This window comes from Protopterus annectens, chromosome 10.part0 (assembly GCF_019279795.1).
Source record: "Protopterus annectens isolate FY-2018-M chromosome 10.part0, PAN1.0, whole genome shotgun sequence".
In the NCBI taxonomy this organism is placed as follows: Eukaryota; Metazoa; Chordata; order Ceratodontiformes; family Protopteridae; genus Protopterus; species Protopterus annectens.
This window is the reverse complement of record NC_056744.1, coordinates 1,361,710,440-1,361,731,414: the sequence shown is the minus strand read 5'-3', so window position 1 is coordinate 1,361,731,414 and position 20,975 is coordinate 1,361,710,440.

The following is a 20,975-nucleotide window of genomic DNA, read 5'->3' as shown; positions in this document are numbered from 1 at the left end:
TGGAAAAATGTTCAAAACAATAGGAAGGTGTATCAAAGAGCATATGTATTTTTCATATGCAAGGGGCCTATGATTTGAAAACAGCCCAGAATTAATCTTTATCTGCCACTGGTAAAATGTATTTTCTTTGAATGTGGGTTTCAATGCTGTTTCAATGAATGTGAGTTTCAAGGGCAGAGAAGTTTTAATGCTAAGTTTGTTTAGCAGATGGCTTGGTGTTTGTGCTGTAAAATGCAAAATAAAACTTTCAAATGAAGTCCAAATCATCAAAGAAGTAAATTAGTATGCACATTAGTGTTTATGGTAAATGGAGTGAAATAGCCAAGTAATGGGATCATTGGAATGGCTGCAGGAGGAGGCTCCATTTGACCATGATTTTATGAGGGGGAAGAGCGGCAAACTTAGACAGCCCCAGCTGAACTATACCTCCCAACTGTCCAGATTTTCAAAGAATGAATAGATTTTTGCTTCTTATTTTTGGTTTGTTCCTCATAAAATTTGTGGCAAATCATTTAGGAATTAAGTCACTAAATAATGACACACTGAGTTTCAGACTTCATAACCAATGCATGCTAAAGTAAGACTTGTTGTTCTATCAACTGTCTCAGTTTATACAAGAGCAATTTTTAGTACTGTTTATATGTTCCCCCAATATATTTGGCCTTGTCCAGATTTACTGCATTAACAGGTTGAGTGGTACATACATGCAAATTGCTTTATAGAATTAGGCATAGCCAAACCTCTCAACTGTCTCTGATTTTGGCTCAAAATGTTGCTCTTCACCTAATAATCCCTCCGCAAAATAGCAATTTTGGAAGAAAACATGGAGGGTTTACAATTAAGAAATAACTGTAATCATAGTTATAGATTACTTTTATTTCAGAAATGCATGTAAATTATTTTATTTTGTCAGCTGCTCAAGTTAGCAGTACTAATATTAAAGTGTCCCTTCTTTGACAGGTTCCCAGCTGTATTGTGTGGCTATTTTATATTTTTGCATCACATTTTGGTCCATTTTCATAAAATTGTGTTTTTTTGGCAAATTAGTGACAAATCATTAAAGACTGAAGTTAGAAAATAATGACAGACATTTGAGTTTCAGATTTCATACCATTCAGAAAATTCATACTAATGCAAGACCTATTCTATTATCTTTCTAAGTTTATAAGAGCAATATTTTTAAAAAAATGTCCTTGTTTTTGGGCCTTTGTCCCACTTCTTTGTAAGGCCTTGTCCAGATTTCTTGCTCTGAGGTTGAGAGGTATGACAAATGTGTTAGGGTCATCACAGTCAGCCAGAGACATTTCAAATTGTGACATACTTGTTGCACACTCCCCATGTAGTGACTCTGGATGTGTCGAAGCAAGGCAAGGAGTAGTTATGCAGTGTAAATGTGCAGGGTATCCCCCCATCCAAGGTAGACACAAGTACAGGAGTGGCTTTTCATCTGTCCTTAATTTTTGCAGAATGGTCTGGTTTCTGTCATATTTTTTGTACTATTGATTTATGCTTATTACTCAAAGTGCCTGTTGCTCTGTGTTTAAGTAGCAATACTTTAATGACCATCAGTTAAGCTTGGCTGAGATTGTAAGGTGCAAGTAAGCTTTAATAAGCATGCTGTTAAAGAATTGCCAACATTGAAAGCCTTTCTGTTGTTGCCATGTAGAGAATACTTAACTAGATAATGTATAAGCCCTGGGTATTGAAATGCATATGACAGTATTTGTAATAAAGGACAGGATTACATTATTTTAAGAAGCTCATTACATTTGGAGACTTCCAGTCATCTCTGCAGGCTTTACCCGTAAACTAAACAGAATGCCAATTGTGTGGTCCATAACCTGTACAGTAATCCTTTTAAGCAATGTATCTTGAGCTTATTTCTTGTTTGCTTTTCATTTTTTACTTTGATCATGTTTTCCCCATGAAACAAGTAGATAGTTGTCAGGCAGCAGGTCTTTTTTGGATAAGGAACATTTTTACAAGTGGGAGCATCAGAGATTTCTACTTTCAGCATGTTACTTGGTACTTTAATAAAGCTGAATATAAATTATAATTAGAACCGCAGTGCAAGAAGTGGTTTGAGTTGAGTGCAGCTTGTTTTTCTTATACTTGATATTGACTGGCATTCCATTAATGTATTTAAAAAAGTAATTTATTTTTTTCATGCCTCACAACCTTTTTGTTTCCATCTAGATATTAAGTAAGCTGTCATGCAGCCAATGCATTGAAATATTTTTATTCTTCTACACTTCATTTTGTCTTGATTGGACTCTCATAATGACGGTTTGGCACCCACGGCAGTGTATTTAGTTAGTATTTTGTGGTTTTGAGCATACCCCCCCCCCTTTCTAGTTGGCCACACCCCTTCTCATTGACCCCACCCATTCAGCTGTCTCCTGCAGCCCCCCTTTGATTTGAAATCACCAGCCGCCACTGCTAAATCCACATATGCAGAGGCCCTTAACTGTAACCTGCCCAAGTAACAAAGACCTCTGAAGCTGAAACGCAAACAAACACCAATCACAACCAATGTGTCACATAGTTCACAACACCAGTGTGCCACCCAGCAACAGCCCCTAAGGCAAGACAATGTACCTAACACTTTAGTCATAGGTGACTCTATAGTCCAGCACACTGATGTCCCTCTCACCAGGTTGAATAAGGAGAAAATTACAGTCAGCTGCCTGTCGGGTGCCAGGATCCACCACATAACGCATGCACTCAAGTCACTCCACAACAAGTACAAATATGACTCTGTCATTGTCCATGTTGGAGTGAATGACTTGAGACGTACCTCCCTGGACTACATGAAAAGAGACATGGAAGAGCTCTCGGATCATGTGGCCCAGGCAGGTATGACCCTAGCCCTGAGTAGCATCCTACCTTCGCCCAGAATGATACCACAATATAAGGATAAAATGATTGACTTCAACAATTGGCTAAGCTTATGGTGTCATCCAAAGGGGATCCAGTATCTGTCTGCCTGGGATGACATGATTGACAGACCACGATGCTTTGCCAGAGATGGTCTGCACCTGTCGTCCTGGGATTCAGTTTACTGGCTAAGGCTCTTGCCACCTCTATAGTGCCTTTTATAGGCAAACTTCAAAGGACAAAACCACCACTGTAACAGGTACAAGCATGCAAAATCTGAAGGTAATGCTACTCAATGCTAGAAGTCTAAACCTCAAAATGCACTCTCGAGGCACTCCTAAAATGGAGAACATCGATATCTGTGCAGTAACTGAGACCTGGTTCAAGGCTCCAGAGAGCACCCCTGCAATACCAGGCTACAACTCTTACCACACTTTTCGCCACCAAACCAGGACCGAAACACTAAAGGTGGAGGAGTGTCAATATTCACCAAGGATATTCACACCACCAGGCTATTTGGCCAACACAATGTGTCTGAAATTCTCCAAGTGCAACTAACACTAGGTAAGACTGCAATCCAAATTGTAGCTTGCTACAGATCCCCCACCATACCCCAAGATTCTCACTACACCTTTCTAAACATACTGGAAAATATTAAGATAGAAGCAAACACCCTAATACTGGGTGATTTTAACTACCCTGCCATTAACTGGAAAAACTACTCATGTCCCAACACCTTTGCGCAATGGTTCTTGGAATTCATAAATTCCAATGCCCTGGATCAACTAATCCATAGTCCCACCAGGGACTCCAATATCCTAGACCTGGTCATTACCAACATGGGAAATCAATGCTCCATACCTATGGTCACCCCCTCGTTAGTCAGGTCTGACCATAAGCTAATCACCCTTAACATCCACATCCCACCCCACCCCCAGTAAAGAAACCACCATAAAAACTTCTCCAAAGTCAACTTCATGCTACTCAAGTCAGAAGTGACAAACTTCATGACACCCATGCAGACGGCAACTGAAAGTTCAACTGCTGAATCCTACACTAAGGCACTGTACGAGCACATCCACTCATGCATGAATCGTGCCATCCCAAATAGAACCAAAATGCTCTCATCCAAAAAAAGGAAGCCAATCTGGTGGTCCCCTGCCATAAACAAACTTTACAACAAAAGGAAGAAACTTTGCAGAAAAGAGGAAAATCCCAGGATTCAAAAAACTCCCTTACTAGCCTCAGTAAGAAACTGAGATGCCTCATAAAATCCTCCAAAGCTAGTTACAAAAATAAAATTGACAAAGATTCCAAAGACAACCACAAAGCATTCTATAACTATGTCAAGAATCTAAATGGCAATGCTCAGATCTGCTCTGAGCTAAAACAGAATGGCATTAAATATACTGATCCGAAGGATATTGCCAATATCCTGGCAGATCGATTCAGTGCCAACTTCACCCCTCTCACCCCTAAATGGCCCATCTCAATACCGGAAGATTGCCAAATTCCAGTAATAACGGCCACACAGGTACAAAACGCACTCTCTAAAGCCAGGAATACAGCATCCATGGGACTAGATGACATCCCGGGCTGTGTACTACATGAACTACAATATGAACTGGCACCTCACCTAAGTGTCATGTTTAATCATAGCCTCACCTCAGGTTTCGTGCCCACTGAGTGGCGCAGAGCTACAGTTATCTCAATCCACAAGGGGGGATCCACCTTGGATCCCGGAAACTACCGTCCCATCAGTCTGACAAGCCTTATCTGCAAGGCCATGGAGCGTATTATCATGGAACTTATAAACAAAGACATTGGCAACCTTCAAACACTGGACCCCACCCAGTTTGGGTTTGTGAAGGGCCGATCTTGTCTCCTGAACCTAATTGACTTCTTTGAATCAGTCCCCAGAGCCATGGACAAGGGTAAGGCGGTCCACACAGCCTATCTAGACCTTGCCAAGGCCTTTGACACCATCCCCCACTCTGGAATCATAGATAAACTTACCAAGTTGGGCATTAATCCCTATGTCACCCAATGGGTTGCTAAATGGCTTACTGATAGAACCCACACTGTAAAAGTAGCCGACTCCAAATCCATCTCCAGACAAGTGACAAGTGGAGTACCTCAGGGTTCAGTCCTTGGGCCGCTCTTGTTTGGCATCTACTTCTCTGAAGTACAGGTCAACACTAAGGGACTCTGGCTAACAAAGTTTGCAGATGACTGCAAACTGGGAGCCATTATTGAATCCCAAATGATGTGGATACTCTACAAAAGGGCCTTACAGAAACAGATGCTTGGTGCCAGAGCCATGGGCTCAAGCTCAATGCCAAGAAATGTATTGTTATCCCCTTTGGGAAAAAACATGTATCCATGAATTACCATATAGGTGGCAGTACACTAAACACAGAAAGTGTGATAAGAGACTTAGGGACACAGGTGAACAGTGGTCTCACCTTCAATAACCACATCGCCACAACAGTCAGGAAATCCTTCTATGTGGCACACCTCATCACGAAGGGCTTTTCATCCAGAAAAAAGGAGGTCATTGTCCCACTGTACTCATCCCTCATTAGACCCATTATAGAATACAATGCCCCATTTGGTATGTACCTCTCAAGACATCTGCAACAACTGGAAAGGCCTCAGAAATACCTCACTAAAAGAATCACAGGCCTAAAAAAGATGCCCTACGCTGACAGCCTTAAAAAACTCCAGCTATACTCTGTCACATATCGTCTACTCAGAGGCGATCTCTGCTTAACATACAAGGCCATGTCAAACCCAGAGCTGTTGGACATGCTACACTTAAAGAAATCCCAATCCCTCAGAGCTACACTCTCCAGGGATCTAAACCTTGTCATCACAATAAACAAAACATGCTGGAGGGATAGGTTCCTGACCCAGAGACTCCCCAGACTCTGGAATAGATTGCCCATACATGTCAAGCAGAGTGCCTCTTTGGACCTCTTCAAGAGGAACCTTGACGATTGGATGGGAGAAAGGGAATTCACCCCAGGGATCACGTCAGTCACCCTGCTAGACAGGGGTCCAGGAAAGTAAATAATGTGGGAAGAAATAGCCAGGGAATTGTTATGGCTAAGCTTGTATAGGCCCTAGGGCTGATAGCCTAGTACCAACCTATGAACCTATGAACCTATGAACATATTTATTTGTAGAAGTGTAAAGTTCTAGTTAGTAGATAGATAATTGAAATCCCAAGTATATAGCTTGATAGTAGGGGACTCTAATGCCATAGTTGACAAGGAAGTGCTAAGGAATCTTGTTTATAATTGTTAGGCTGTGAAGGAGTTCATGGCCATTATTTAGCTTTATACGTCTAGAGGTGAAGTAGTGATGGAAGTATATGGACACATCCCCACCGATCACAGAAGTATTGAATCTCAACATGTAATCATAGGATCATAGGAGATTACTAGGACATCAACCCGGAGGTTATTTTAAACCTATCTGTTTCATCCTAATGTAATTCCATAGAAATGCTAGTCAATACCCAAGATTGCATTTAGTGATGACTGTCAATGTCCAGGAGGGTTGTGGGCTCTGTCCTCAGTAAGAATTTATGGTATCCCATCCACTCGTCCAGGTTCCTCTTGAACAGTGACCAAGAGGTGCTCTGCTTCACATGAATTGGTGGCCTGTTCCAAAGGCATGGCAGTCACTGGGAGATACATCTTTCCCTCCAACCTGGAATGGGTAGCCCTAGTCCTGTTTGATTTACAGATATGCAAGTTCATTAGGTTTGGCTATTGGATTGCTCTCTGGGTCAGGCATAAGTCTCCCCTAAGAAGTCTATATGATATGGAGTATCGTGACATGGACTTTAATTGGTCTGTATAAGGGAATTGCATGGACACCCTTGATCTTCTTTGTTAGAAACCTCTGAGGTCTCTCTAATTGCTGCAGGTGCTTAGTATGGTACATGCCAAATGGGGCGTTATACTCAATTATGGGCTGGATAAGTGCAGAGTATAGGTGGGTTATAACTTCTTGTGCTCTCGCTGAAATGCTTTTACTAATCAAGTGTGCTACATACAAAGCTTTCCTAACTACAGTAGACACATGGTGGTCAAAATGAAGGTCGCAGTCAACTTGTGATCCCAGGTCCCTTACCATTTCTTTGGTACTCATGGTATTGTTGCTGATTTGATAGTGTGAGGGGACATTGCTTGTGCCAAAAGGAATTATGATGCATTTCTTTGCATTCACTTTGAGACAGTGTATAATACACTAGTCATCAGTCTCTGTGAGACCCTCCTGGAGGATACTGACATCATATGGGGATTCAATGATTACATCTAGTTTGCAGTCATCTGCAAACTTGGTCAGCCACAACCCATTAGTTTTGACCTGAACTTCTGAGAAGTATATAACAAACAGCAGGGGGCCCAGCACTGAACCCTCTGTCACCCCACTGGTAACAGGTCTGCTGGTTGATGTGGAGTCACCCAATTTGATAGTGTGCATCTGTTTTTTGAGCCAGTTGGCAACCCATCTTACAACAAAGAGGTTTACATTCAGTTTGCTAAGTTTATTGGTAATGTTTGAATGTGGGATTGTGTTGAAAGCCTTTGCCAGGTTGAAGGTTTGCTGTGGGCACAGATTTGCCCTCTTCAATGGCCTTGGTCACATTTTCAAAGAAATCCACCAGATTTAACAGGAAGGATCTGCCCTAAACAAAGCTGAATTGGGTAGGATCCAAGGTTTTGAAGTCACCTATGTCTTTATTTATGAGGTCCATAATGATGCATTCCATGGCCTTATAGATGAGGCTGGTCAGGCTTATGTGTCTGTAATTCCCCAGATCAGTTGCTAGATCACCTTTGTGGAGGGGAATAACTGTTGCTGTTCTCCATTCCACAGGAATAAAGCCTGTGTTTAAGCTATGATTGAAAAGGGTATTTAGTGATGATGCTAGTTCATGTTTTAGCATGTTTAGAAGACAGCCTGGGATGTCATCTGGTCCCACAGTGGCTGTGTTTTTAGCCTTGGACAAGGCTTTGAGAACCTGGTCTTCAGATATGTAGGGTTGGGGGGAAGTTTGGGGAAAGGTTTGTTGTAAGTTAGGATGGGATAAGGGAGTGAATTTTTTATCAAACCTATCTGCTAGCAGGTTTGCTATCTCTGTGGGGTCAGTGTGTGTGATACTGTTAGCCACTAGTTCTGCACATGCTTGGGTCCTACCCTTTAGGTTACATACATAGCTGTAAAAAGCCTTATGCTTATCCTTGGCTGTACTTGCTAATTTTTCTCAAAGGAGCCCTTGCCTTGGAGGATTTGACAAGTTGTCTTATTTGCCTGTTGAAGCTGAGAAGGGTAATTTTCCATTGTTAGGACCTTGCCTTTGTTTTCTTGGATAGCAACTTTATGTGTTTATTGTAAAGTTTGTTGATGCTGGATGTCCACCATGGCAGCTTGTTTGTACTTGGGCCTCTGGCTTTGATTCTTTCTGGTACGGCCAAGTTTATCACTTATGCAAATGATTGTACAGGGCTTTAGTGTAAGCTTCAGCTTAGTTACCACTTCCAGCTTAGGATGGGGCTTGGAATGCATTTATACCTTCACCTAGGAGGGTATAGTTTGCCTTGGTGAAGTCTTTTAGTCTGATTTCACTCTTTGTGAGTTCTGGTGTTAGTGCCAGCTCAAAGGTGACTGACTTGTGATCAGTTTTAACTAATGAGGGACCGACAGTTGTGGTAGTGCATCTGTTTCACATGTTGGTAAAGACCATATCCAGAATGTTTGTTCCCCTTGTCAGGGTATGGAAAATTTGTTCCAGGGCATTTGAATTAACAAAGTCAAGGAACGTTTGCCCTAGCGAGTTAAGGCTAGCAAAGGTTTCCCAGTTGATGTCAGGATAATTGAAATCCCCCATAACCAGCGTGTTTGGTAGAATATGGATTGTCTCCAGTTTGGTCAAGTAGGCTTCATGGGTGTCATGACTCATGGAGGGGGATCTATAACTGACCATGACTTGAACGAGAGTCTTACCCAGAGTAACCGGGACCTGGAGTAACTCCATGGATTTGTCCAGTCTAATTAGACAGTAGGTGAATTTATTGCTAATATAGATTGAAACACTGCCTCCTTTGGTTTTCACATGTTCATTTTGTGGTCTAAAGGTATAGAAGGCATTGTAGCCTTGCAAGGCCAGGATACTCTCTGAGGCCTGGACCCAGGTTTGTGTGACTGCACAGAAATCTACATCTTCTAGTGATAGAAGTGCTTCTATGGAGTGTAGTTTTTTGCTTAAGCTCCTAGCATTTAGCAGCATGACCAGGATTGCCAGATTTCCAGCCCCCCAGGTAGGGACAAAAAAAAAAGAAGGTCTCTCACGGCAAGTGAAGACCAAAAAAAAAAAAAAAAAAGGTCTTTAATGCGGAACAGAGTTGCAGTTCCGCATTCAACACAAGTAGCTCCGTGTTTAGCGATTTTTGATTGGCCTGTATACCAGCATATGGGCCAATCAAAAATCGCTAAACATGGAGCTTCTCGTGTTTAATGCGGAACACAAGAAGCTCCGTGTTTAGCAATTTTTGATTGGCCCGTATGCCAGGTATACGGGACAATCAAAAAAAACAAAAAACAAACAAAGCAGAGGCTGGCCGGGATTTAAACCGGCAGGGCAGGACTCGGGATCAGGCTGCTGATCTCAGGACAGTCCCGCCCAAATAGGGACGTCTGGCAACCCTGAGCATGACCCTTATTTTGTTTTAATTGGTTAATTTCATGTCTGTAATGTTGTTTTTGAGACCTTGCCTAAAAAAGGCACTATGGTGGAGGCAAAAGCCTTTGCCAGCAGCTGAAAGCCTACAGGTGCCAGGTGTAAACCGTCTCTGGCAAAGCAGCAAAGTTTGTTGACCATGGCTTTGCAGCCTGACAGGAACTGGATCCCCTTTGAATGACACAAAAATGGAGCCAATTATTGAAAACAATTATTTTTCATTTATACTGTGGCATCATTCTAGGTGAGGGTAGTATGCTGCTCAAGGCTAGGGACATACCTCCCTGGGACACATACTCAGAGAGCTCAACCTTGTCTCTCTTCATATAGTCCAGTGAGGTACATCTCAGGTCATTCAAACCAACATGAACTATGACAGAGTCATAATGGTACTTGTTGCTGAGAGATCTGAGTGCATGCATGATCTGATGAATCCTGGCACTGGACAGGCAGCTGTCTATGACTTTCTCCTTGCTCAACCTGTGAGTGGGACATCCGTGTGCCTCACTATTGTGTCTCCAATGACAAGAAAACTTGGTTTTTGAGTGTTATGCCTTACAGGCTTGGTGGGTGAGACACTGGTGTTGCTATGTGTCATGGGTGCTGTGGGGACTGTGTTAGTTGTAGCAGTCTTGTGATTTCGAGGTCTCTGGTATTTCAGTAAGTTTTATGAGAGAACATCTGTGTATGTGGAGTTATGTGTTTGATTCATACAATGTGTATGAGTAATGGCATGTGCATGAGTAGTCATATTATGAACATAGGTAGTGGTGGGTGAGTTGACAACCTTCTCCATGTTACTCTTTTGAGTGAGAGAGAACTAGATTCTTGGTGTAGATACATGCCTCCCACTCTGTACTACAGTGTGTTTTAGTAGAGGGTTATCTGTATACATGAGGCAATTGCTACAGTGCCTCAAGTGACCCAAGTCAACAAGGTTGGCAGGGCAAACAAAGGTAGTTCAACTGTCCATAATGCTAGGTTGAACACTGTTGTCACTAGGGGTGGCTATTCAGAATCGATCACGGAAGAGCTCAATGGATGAATAATTCTGCCTGTCTTTTAGGAAAAATTTGTTGAACTTAACTGTCTGGCTTTGGCGCACAACTGTGAGGCAGTGTTTATTGCTGCTCAACGTGCAAACAAGCAGAAACCTGCTGAAATGGAGGGCCTAAATACCAGAAGCTAAAAACTTAAAAAAATAAAACTTTAAAGAGATTCAAAAGGACCAATGAGGATGTTTATTCCAAGCCTTAGACCTGCCCCCCCCCCCATTTACCAGATAGTTCCCTGTCAGCACAATTCTATTACAAAAGTGCAGATAGGCCCCTTCCAATCCAATATGGCCTGAAAAACATGCTCAGAACAAACAAACCACTACAAATAGTTCCAGAAGCAGAAAGCCTGTATCTGGACTATGCTACAGCTACTACCCACCCTAGTTTCAGTGGGAAACACTAGAGAATGTTCAAAACAGCAGAAAAAAGCAGTGAGATACTAAAAATATTTAAAACAGCAGAAAATCAGTACAGAAGCTCTAAAGAATGTTTTAAACAGCTAACAGATCAGTTATTTAAACACTGTTTGTAATTAGCATTGAATCTTGTAAGAAACGTTTGTTATCATTGCATGGGATTCATGTTTCAGTAATAACACGGGTGTCTATATTTTCTCGGGTTAAGAAGGTTTCTAAGGAGGACAGTTTCTTAATTAGGTTTCTGTCATTGGGCAGCGTTGCACTTATGCCATCCTGCTTGGGTTTGGCTAGTTTGGTAGATGAATTAGGTTTATATTGCTTAAAAAGGTACTGTGTAGGCAGAGAAAGTCCTAAACGATATACAAAAGCCCTGAGGTAAGTGATGAAGACCATCCCTGGTGAGAGGCTGGTCAGTTGACCATTTCCTTCCAGGTTGCCATACAATGGATCCCTCTTGAATGATATCAGTAGCTGAGGTAATTCTTGAAGCCAATCATCTTTTGTTTATACTGAGGCATCAGTCTCAGTGAAGGTAGGGTGCTGCTAAAGGCTAGCTTCATTCATGCCTTGGATGCTCGCTAAGAGAGGTCACATATATATTTTCTTATACCCAAGGGATGCATATCTCAAGTCATAGACACCACATGTACAATGACCGTGTTGTAGGTGTACCTGGGGTGAGGAGATTTCAGAGTCTTAGACTCCTACTATATTCTGGGTCCACAGAAGCAGCTCACCATTCCTCTATCTTTGACTAGCCTGGTGAGTGAAGTATCTTAGTGTCTGACTGGAATCATCTATAGGTAGGCCTGGTGAATGAAGTATCATAGTGTCTGACTATGGAATCACCTATAAGTAGGGCATTTCCTTGTGCTTTGGCTGGCTGATGATGTCGCTAGGGTTTAGATGGTATGGTATGATGACTCTTCTGAGTACAATTTATGAAATGTGGTGGTAAATGTGTAGAATATAAGTTGCATTATGCTACTCAGGTAGTTGACAGTTGGGCTTTCATTTCAGAGGCACTGGAAGCTTAAAAGGTGATTTTGTAAGTACCTTAGCATAAGCTGGCTTGTTTTAGGTGAGCAGCATGCAAGTCCAGTGTGGATGTGGGTACTGACAACCTCATGGGTACCAGGTGTTTGCTAAGGTGAGAGGCTAGCCTCCAGTTTAAGTACATATGTGGCCCTCTCAAATGAGATAAGTAAATGGTTGTCAATGAGCATTAAAGCAGTCAGAGCACTGACACAGAGTAATAAATGCTAACAGACTGGCAACACTGGCTAAGGATGTGGTTTGTGGGCCCATGATCTTACAACAAGGTGAGCTGATGGTGGGCTAGTGTGAATTAGGTAGAATATAGAATTTTAAGTATAACTTAGCACCCAGCAGAGGAGTTTGAAGAACAGAGAAGTAAATGGCAGTGTGAGCTTCGCTCCAGTCCATCCTTGTACCAGCAAGACCCTAGTTTATTATATATGTGTGGGGTTGGGGGAGTAATACTGAGGAGGGGGTAAGGTTGATTGGCACAATGAATCAGTGTTTAGCTTTGCAGGGTGGTAAAGGCTGCAACTAGATGTATCACTTTGCATATCATCCGGACTGAGACACTTGTTAAACAACCATGCAGCACCATGTCAGAATTAAAAATACTGTGTGGGTAAAGAAAACAGCAATACAAAGGCTATAGCCACAGTTTACTTTCATTTACTTGTGAATATCAGTGCACTGTGCCCCACCCCCATAAGGAGTGGGAAGTTTTGCCAAAAGAAAAGCAGTTGTGCATACAGCAAAGCAATATAAGGCATGCAAAGGAAATTAGCCTAATCTATATTTTCAGTTGTCAGATTCTAATGTTTGAAAAGCAATAGGAATAATATGCAAATACAATAATAAAATAAGTATATCAATGATAAATAAAATCCTTCTTAATGAAACTCAAACCATGTTCCTCCTCCTTTGACAACCTACCCCCACAATTTCTCAGACTTGCAGCTAATATTATCGCATATCCCATCTCTGTCTTTTTAAACCACTCTGTCAAAGAATCCACTGTCCCTGACATCTGGAAATCCTTCTGTACTATTCCCCTTCACAAAGGAGGTAACTCCATGGATCCCTCTAATTTTTGACCCATAACCATTCGTTCCCCTCTCTCAAAAATCCTAGAGAAATGCATTCATAGACAACTTCTCAAATACCTACTTCAGGATAACCTTTTGACCCCGTCTCAACATGGCTTCATCCCCATCACAGCACCTCCACAGCCCTTCTATCCTTCATGCAGTCTGTCGCTGAGGCTAGAGACAGCAATAAACTGGTGTCATGTCTTTTCCTGGACCTTTCCAAGGCATTTGACACTGTTTCCCACCCTAAGCTCCTATCTAAACTATCTGTTCTCAGCCTCTCCTCCTCCACTATTCTCTGGTTCTCTAGCTATCTTAACAGACTACAATCAGTTAGATGGCAAACTTCCTGCTCTCCTTTCCTATCTGTTCGAACAGGAGTCCCTCAAGGATCCATATTAGGACCTCTATTCTTTAACATCTTTACAAACAATCTATGCTGCACCTGCTGCACATCTTCACTGATTCAGTATGCGGACAATTCTACTCTTGTTATCTGCTCTAATAATCTCACTGACCTCCACACCCTCCCACAGAGTTCTTTCAACACCATTGAATACTGGTTGATCAACAACCAACTCATCTTTAACCCTAAAAAAACTAAACTACTTCTTTTCCTTCCTAAATCTATGTCCAAGCTTAGTACCTCCTTGTGTATCTCTTCCCTGGACAACACTACTATACCTAAGTCCTAGGTATTACTATAGACAATCAACTAAAATTCGATCTTCACATCCAACACTGCATAAAAAAAAAAAAAAACTTGGTCTGCTGTATAGAAACAAAAACTATCTATCCACTACCTTAAGGATTTCTCCTGTCCAAGCCTACCTCCTCTCCTGCCTACTCTACTCATCACCTATATTTACCCACCTCCATGCCAATATTATAGCCGAACTTGAACAAACAACCAGATTGCTAGATTTGCCTGTAACCTCTCTTACAAATCTCACCACTGCCTCACTGTTAAACAACTACATTGGCTTGAATACCCTCAACTACTCTATCTCAGCTACAAATGGCCCATTCACTAATTAACAAACCCTCAGACTGTCCCTCTCTGTCCTGTCTTATATCCCTCTGTATACTTGCACATCTTTTCCATAGCTCAGAACAATTCCTATTCTACACCTACAAACCAAACAAATAAATAGGTAAATTGCTCTATAAACACTCAATATCCCATACTTGGAACAAACTTCCCAGTAATATACATTCTATCAAATCTACCTTACTCTTCAAAAGAGCTAAAAAACTACCTTGCTAATTCACCTTCCTGCTCTTGCCACCACCTTACCTAACTCATACTCCCTTAATATGTCCTTAACATGCTTTCCTTTCCTTAAGAAAATATAACAAAAAATCTACAACCTCTCTCACTCTACTAAACAGTTGTATGCTTTAATTCACTGTCCTTTTCCATCCTAAATAAATTAACTTCTTGCTTCTCCTTTATTTCTTCTCACTTTCCTTAGACTCATTTATGCTTTCTTTGTCTTTTTTTTTCTACCTCATTATTATTACTTTTTCCTTCTCCTCTTTTCCATCCTACAAGTTTCAAACAAGTATATTTCTGGTGTGTTTATTTGTTATATTAATAGGAAAACAATGATAATATGCTGATCTCTTGTATAACACTTTTTTGTACTATATTATCGTCTGAATTTTTTCTTCCATTTTGTATTTGCTCATTTGTATATTGCATGTACGTCTGTTATTATAGCATGTTAATATCTCTTGCATAGTTAACACATTGTATTTTTTCTGTGGAGCTTTTCTCCTTGGGTCTCCACTGAAAATGGTTCTTTGGCCTGGTTGAACTAACCCAGTCAACAAAAGACAAATAAATAAATAATAAATAATTTTAAAAGCCAAAACAGGATCTGTATTTTCACTTCTTTCATTAAATACCATTGATCCATAACCCTCTTTTTTGCATTTTTTCTATTTAGGATCAGGGTGTCACATCAGCAATGGGCATCATCTAGAGCCAATGTTTGCACCACCAGGTGGCTAGCCCTGCCACAGAACAAAAAGTGTGTGTGTGTGTGTGTGTGTGTGTGTGTGTGTGTGTGTGTGTGTGTGTGTGTGTGTGTGTGTATATATGTATATATATATATATATATATATATATATATATATATATATCACACGCGATATATATATATATATATATATATATATATATATATATATATATATATATATATATATATATGGGTCTACTTCTATTCGCTGACAGCCCATTTCACTGAAACCCATTTCGTTGACAGCTCATTTCACTGACAAAAGTATTCAAGGCAAAAACCTGGGTTTTGCCCCCCTCCCCACTGTTGTGCGACTGTGGAGTTGTTATATATAGTTGGGTGGGTGTTTGGGGCACAGCCCCCCACATTGGGGGGGTGTGGGGGGCGCAGCCCCCCACCTAGAATGTTTGTCAATGAAATGAGCTGTCAACTAAATGGGTTTCAGTGAAATGGGCTGTCAGCGAATAGAAGTAGACCCATATATATATATATTTATATGTAGGTATATATATTTCTATATATTTATACATACACACACACAGACACACACACACACACACACACACACACACACACACACACACACACACACACACACACACACACACACACACACACACACACATATATATATATATATATATATATATATATATATATATATATATATATAGATAGATAGATAGATATGGAGATTAATAAGGCAATATATGTTTGGAGGGACTTGAAAGATCCCGACATGGGGTGCTGAGAGGCTTGTACCCCTGCAAAAACATTTCCATTTAAGTTTTTCTTCAAGTTTATTTCTCTGCCAGTTGTGGTTGGCAAGTTGGATCCTCAACAACTCCCCAAGTGATGTAGACATCCTACAAAAAGGCCTCACTGAGACCAATGACTGTTTCAAAACCATGGCCTTAAGCTTAATGCCAAAAAATGCGCTGTCATTCCCTTTGGGAAAAACTCAGTTCTCACTAATTACTACATTGATGGTAGCCCACTGAACACTGAAGGCATTATAAGAGATCTGGGGACACAGGTTGACAGCAACCTCTCCTTTGACCACCACATTGCCACTGTGGTCAGAAAGTCTTTCTATGTGGCACATCTCATTACCAAGGGTTTTGCATCCAGGAAGAAAGAGGTCATTATCTCTCTCTACTTTTCCCTCATTAGACCAATTATCGAGTATAATGCCCCATTTGGCATGTACCTCAATAAACACCTGCAACAGCTGGAAAGGCCACAAAAGTACCTCATGAAGAGGATCCTAGGCCGTAAACACATGCCCTTCATGGACAGACTCTAAAAACTCCAGCTTTTCTCTGTCTCATATCGTCTATTAAGAGACAATCTCTGCTTGACTTACAAAGCCATGTCTGACCCAGCCCTCTTACAAATGTTACACCTAAAGAAATCCCAATCCAGCAGCACCACACACTCCAGGGACCTCAACCTCATTACCACAATCAACAGAACATGCTGGAGGGACAGGATCATAACACAGAAACTGCCCATGCTCTAGAATAGACTTCCCATACATGTCAAGCAGAGGACCTCACTGTCCCTTTTCAAGAGAAATCTTGATGAGTGGATGGGAAGTAGAAAGTTCACCCCAGGGATCACTCCAGTGGCGCTACTTGATAGAGGCACTGGGAAGTAATGGCAGCAGGATTCCTGGGTACTTCTATTGGCTAGGCTTCTAAAGGCTCCAGGGCCGTTGGCCTAGTGCACACACTTATAAACCTATGAACCAAGCTTAGTGTGTTTTTCCATGATTCCTGAGTAGGGAATGGTATCAAAAGCCTTGGCCAGATCCAGGTAGGCTGTATGACACGTCCTGCCTTCATCCACAGCTCTAGTAACTGACTCAAAGAAGTCTGTTGTATAGATTTTTCCACATATATGCATCTCCATAGATATATGCATTATATATAGAAAACCTCACTGATTCTACAGAATATTTTCCCTACTGTTGACTGACTCTCCTAACTGATATGTTTGAAGAAGCATCATTATTGTCTTGAGCTCACATGGTGTAGTGGGACATTATTCTGACAGTGGTATACAGGGCCAAGACTAAGTATGTTTTTGCAAAGTAGGACAGTGGTTGCTGGAGACAGTGTGATAACGGTAATGGCCCCACCATTTTGACAGCCTTTGGACTGATTTGTTGCAGTAAGAGGTTGGGGGCATGGTTCTGAGGTATCTGAGGTACAACTCTACTACATGTTATGACTACATATATATATATATATATATATATATATATATGTATGTGTGTGTATATATACATATATATATATATATATATATTTATTTACTTTTCTATATCTATATATATATATATATATATATATATATATATATATGTATATATATATATATATATATATATATATATATATATATATATATATATATATATATTTTATATGTATATCTCTACATATCCCCAAATGAAGAAAACAAACGACTTCAAGCCGCAAGTGAGGTAAAGTTGGCGCTTTCGTTTACTTAATTTAGTAAACTTCTTCGTCTGAAGAAGTTTGCTAAATTAAGTAAACGAAAGCGCTAACTTTACCTTACTTGTGGCTTGGAGTCATTTGTTTTCTTCATTTGGGGATTTTCAGTTCAGTTTGTGTTTGTTTTTGTGCTTTATATCTCACATATATTATGTATTTATTTTTCCATATATATATATATATATATATATATATATATATATATATATATATATATGCATCTCCATACATATATACATTTATATATGTACAAAATCTGACAGATTCATGTATATACAGTAGAATGACTCTACTGAATGATATGTTTGAAAAAGCATCAGTCATTTCTGTAACTCAGATGTCTTAGTGGTAAAATGCTGTTGCTGTGGTGTGCATGTCCCTGGGTTCAAGACCTGCAAGGGCTGATTATTTTGTTATTGGGCAGAACAGTGGCTGATGGAGAGTGGGTGATTAAGGCAGTTTTAAGCAGTTGTAAGTGGGTTTGTATGGGTTTGCGCAATGGTAAGTGATGTCAACACATGGTTAAACAGGAAACTGTTTAATCTGTGTAGGCATCAATTAGTATTGCACAAACTCACGTACTGATGCTTACTGCTGCTTATTGCAGCTTACTCCCACTTACCCCATGCTAATTTCTTTAAAAGAAAAGAAAAAAGAGGTGATAGGACAGCGGTGAAAAAGAGGGCATGCAGAGGGAAAAACAATATGAAAGATAGCTAGGGATGTGCAGGATGGGTGTAGGGAAGGTCCATAGCTGTCCATTTCTGACACAGCAACAGCTGTGCATTTGTACAGAATTTGGAGGTGAATTTGGACACTCAATCCCTTGAGAGAGAGGGGTGAGGACAACAGTAATGTGTTGTTAAGCCAATTAGACCAGAGTATATGTGTCCAGTGGACACATGTGCTAAATGGACAGCTATGTATGGGGTGACATTTTTTTGTGGGAACAGATTGCCTTTTTTTTTTTTTTTTATAAGGTGAGAGTGGGATGTTGGGGAAAAATCATAGGTATATTTGGGAAGGTAGGTTGGGTAGGAAGACAGACAAGACAGCAGACAGGGATGGTATGTGACACATGTAGGGGGAAAACACATTGGATGGGGGAGGGTGGTTGGCAATCAGATGCCCACAGGCCCCCAAATGGATACAATGGGACTGAGGTCCCCACCCATGGGCAGTCACCACTGCTCCTTCACGGACTCGAAGGTGGCTGTGCTGAGGGCTGAGCAGGAAAGGCAGGCTGATCCTCAAGATATGCCACACGGCCCTCAAGCTGGTGTAGCAGTTCTCCGCACTCCTTTTGAAGCTCACTACATACCAATCCCTGGACCTGACTTTGGATGATAGTGTCCTGTACACACCTGATCCCAGGGGGTGGGCCCCATCACCTGAGATAGTTTCACTCGAAAGTGGTGCAGGACCAGTGGATGAGGAGGTCCCGGGTTGGGTCCCAGATGGGCTCTGGCCTGGTGCCATGTCCAACTGAAGTGGGATAGGTGGATCCATTTAGATCAGCCTTCCCATATGTTCTATGGTATTGCATTTTGATAACATATGTTGATTAGTCATGAAAAACACATTCCAGGATTAGTTATAACAGCATGCATAGGTATTCTTATTAACCACAAAACAACAGATTTGGAACAGTTGCATAGCAAACAGAACACATGCATATATGGAACCATAGTGGGCATTATAAAATCAAGCAGGTTACACTGATAGCAACAGGCCACCAATGATAGTATTTGAACAGAGAACATTAATAGTCAAATGTTTAAATATTTCTAGAACAATAGGACACATGTCCCAATAGTAGATTTGGTGAAAAACATACCCATTGATTTATGTGTTTAAATTATTTGTGCAGATAGAGTGGGGGAGAGAGAGAGATGTCAATTAACAACTGTATAGGCTTCAATTGCTCACAACTTTAAAGATCATTGCTCTAATCATTACTCTCCAGGTATTACATCACTTTACATCGACCTATGGCTTTTGGATGGGCAGTGGTATGTTTGTACACACTGTATAATTACAGCCTTCTTACAGCTAATTTATACCTTTTCTTAACTGGCAGACCTGTCTAGGAAGTTTCTGCTAACTCTACCTGGCTGTTTCTACCCATATTCACATTGTCAGGGTTACATATGTGCACTCATACTGTGTGTGTGTGTGTGTGTGTGTGTGTGTGTGTGTGTGTGTGTGTGTGTGTGTGTGTGTGTGTGTGTGTGTGTAATACTGCCATATTCTGCCTTGAGTTCTATTGGTCATCCTGAGTGTGGGCAGCAGTGACCACTATAGCTGTGACAGCATGACACTTGAGGGACATTTCATGGAGAAGACTACTTGGTGTACGTACTTATCTTGCTGTCATTTGCAGCCTTGTGGTTGGACAGTAGGTGTTGTACACAGTGTATAATTACAACCTTCTTACAGCTAATTTATACTTTTTCTTACCTGACAGACCTGTGGAAGAAATTTCTGTTAGCATTACCTGACTGTTTCTACACATATTCACATATTCCTTGGTGAAGATATGCATAGAGCTTACTACCACTCCCAGGATTCTAACCGTGACTGTTTGTGCATAAAATAGAACAAAGTTTGTGTTTGAATGAACTATTGAGAAACTGTTGTCTCTTGTTTGACTATTTATGCCTAATAATCTCTTGGTTGTATAATCTGACATTGTAATTCTGATATTCATGCATGGCAGATAGTTCTTATACTGTGTATTCATACTTTGACATAGCACAGTCTGGAAAACACTAGTTAGCACAACATTACTATTCAGGTATCCTATCTTGGTGCGTGGAGCATTTCATATAGTTAATCTCCTGTCTGACAACTCCACAATCTTTGCCAGATGAGCCTTGATTATTTAATGCTTTCAGAGCTATTGTTGCTGTGCAGACATGGTACACATTTTGATTCATACCAACACATACCAAAGTAAACACAACCAGTCTGAGGTTTTTATTTTTATTGACAGGTAATGACACTTTATTGATATATACCCTGTACGTCACTATTACTCTGCTAATGTCTCATTTATTCAGTGCAAACCATACCCATTTTTAAATACTGACAGGTGACATTCTACTCCTTTCTATTTATTTGCCCTGCATACTACAAGCTAGATTTGTATTCACCAGCCTCACGATGTGGCCTTAGCAGCCTGCTGGCATG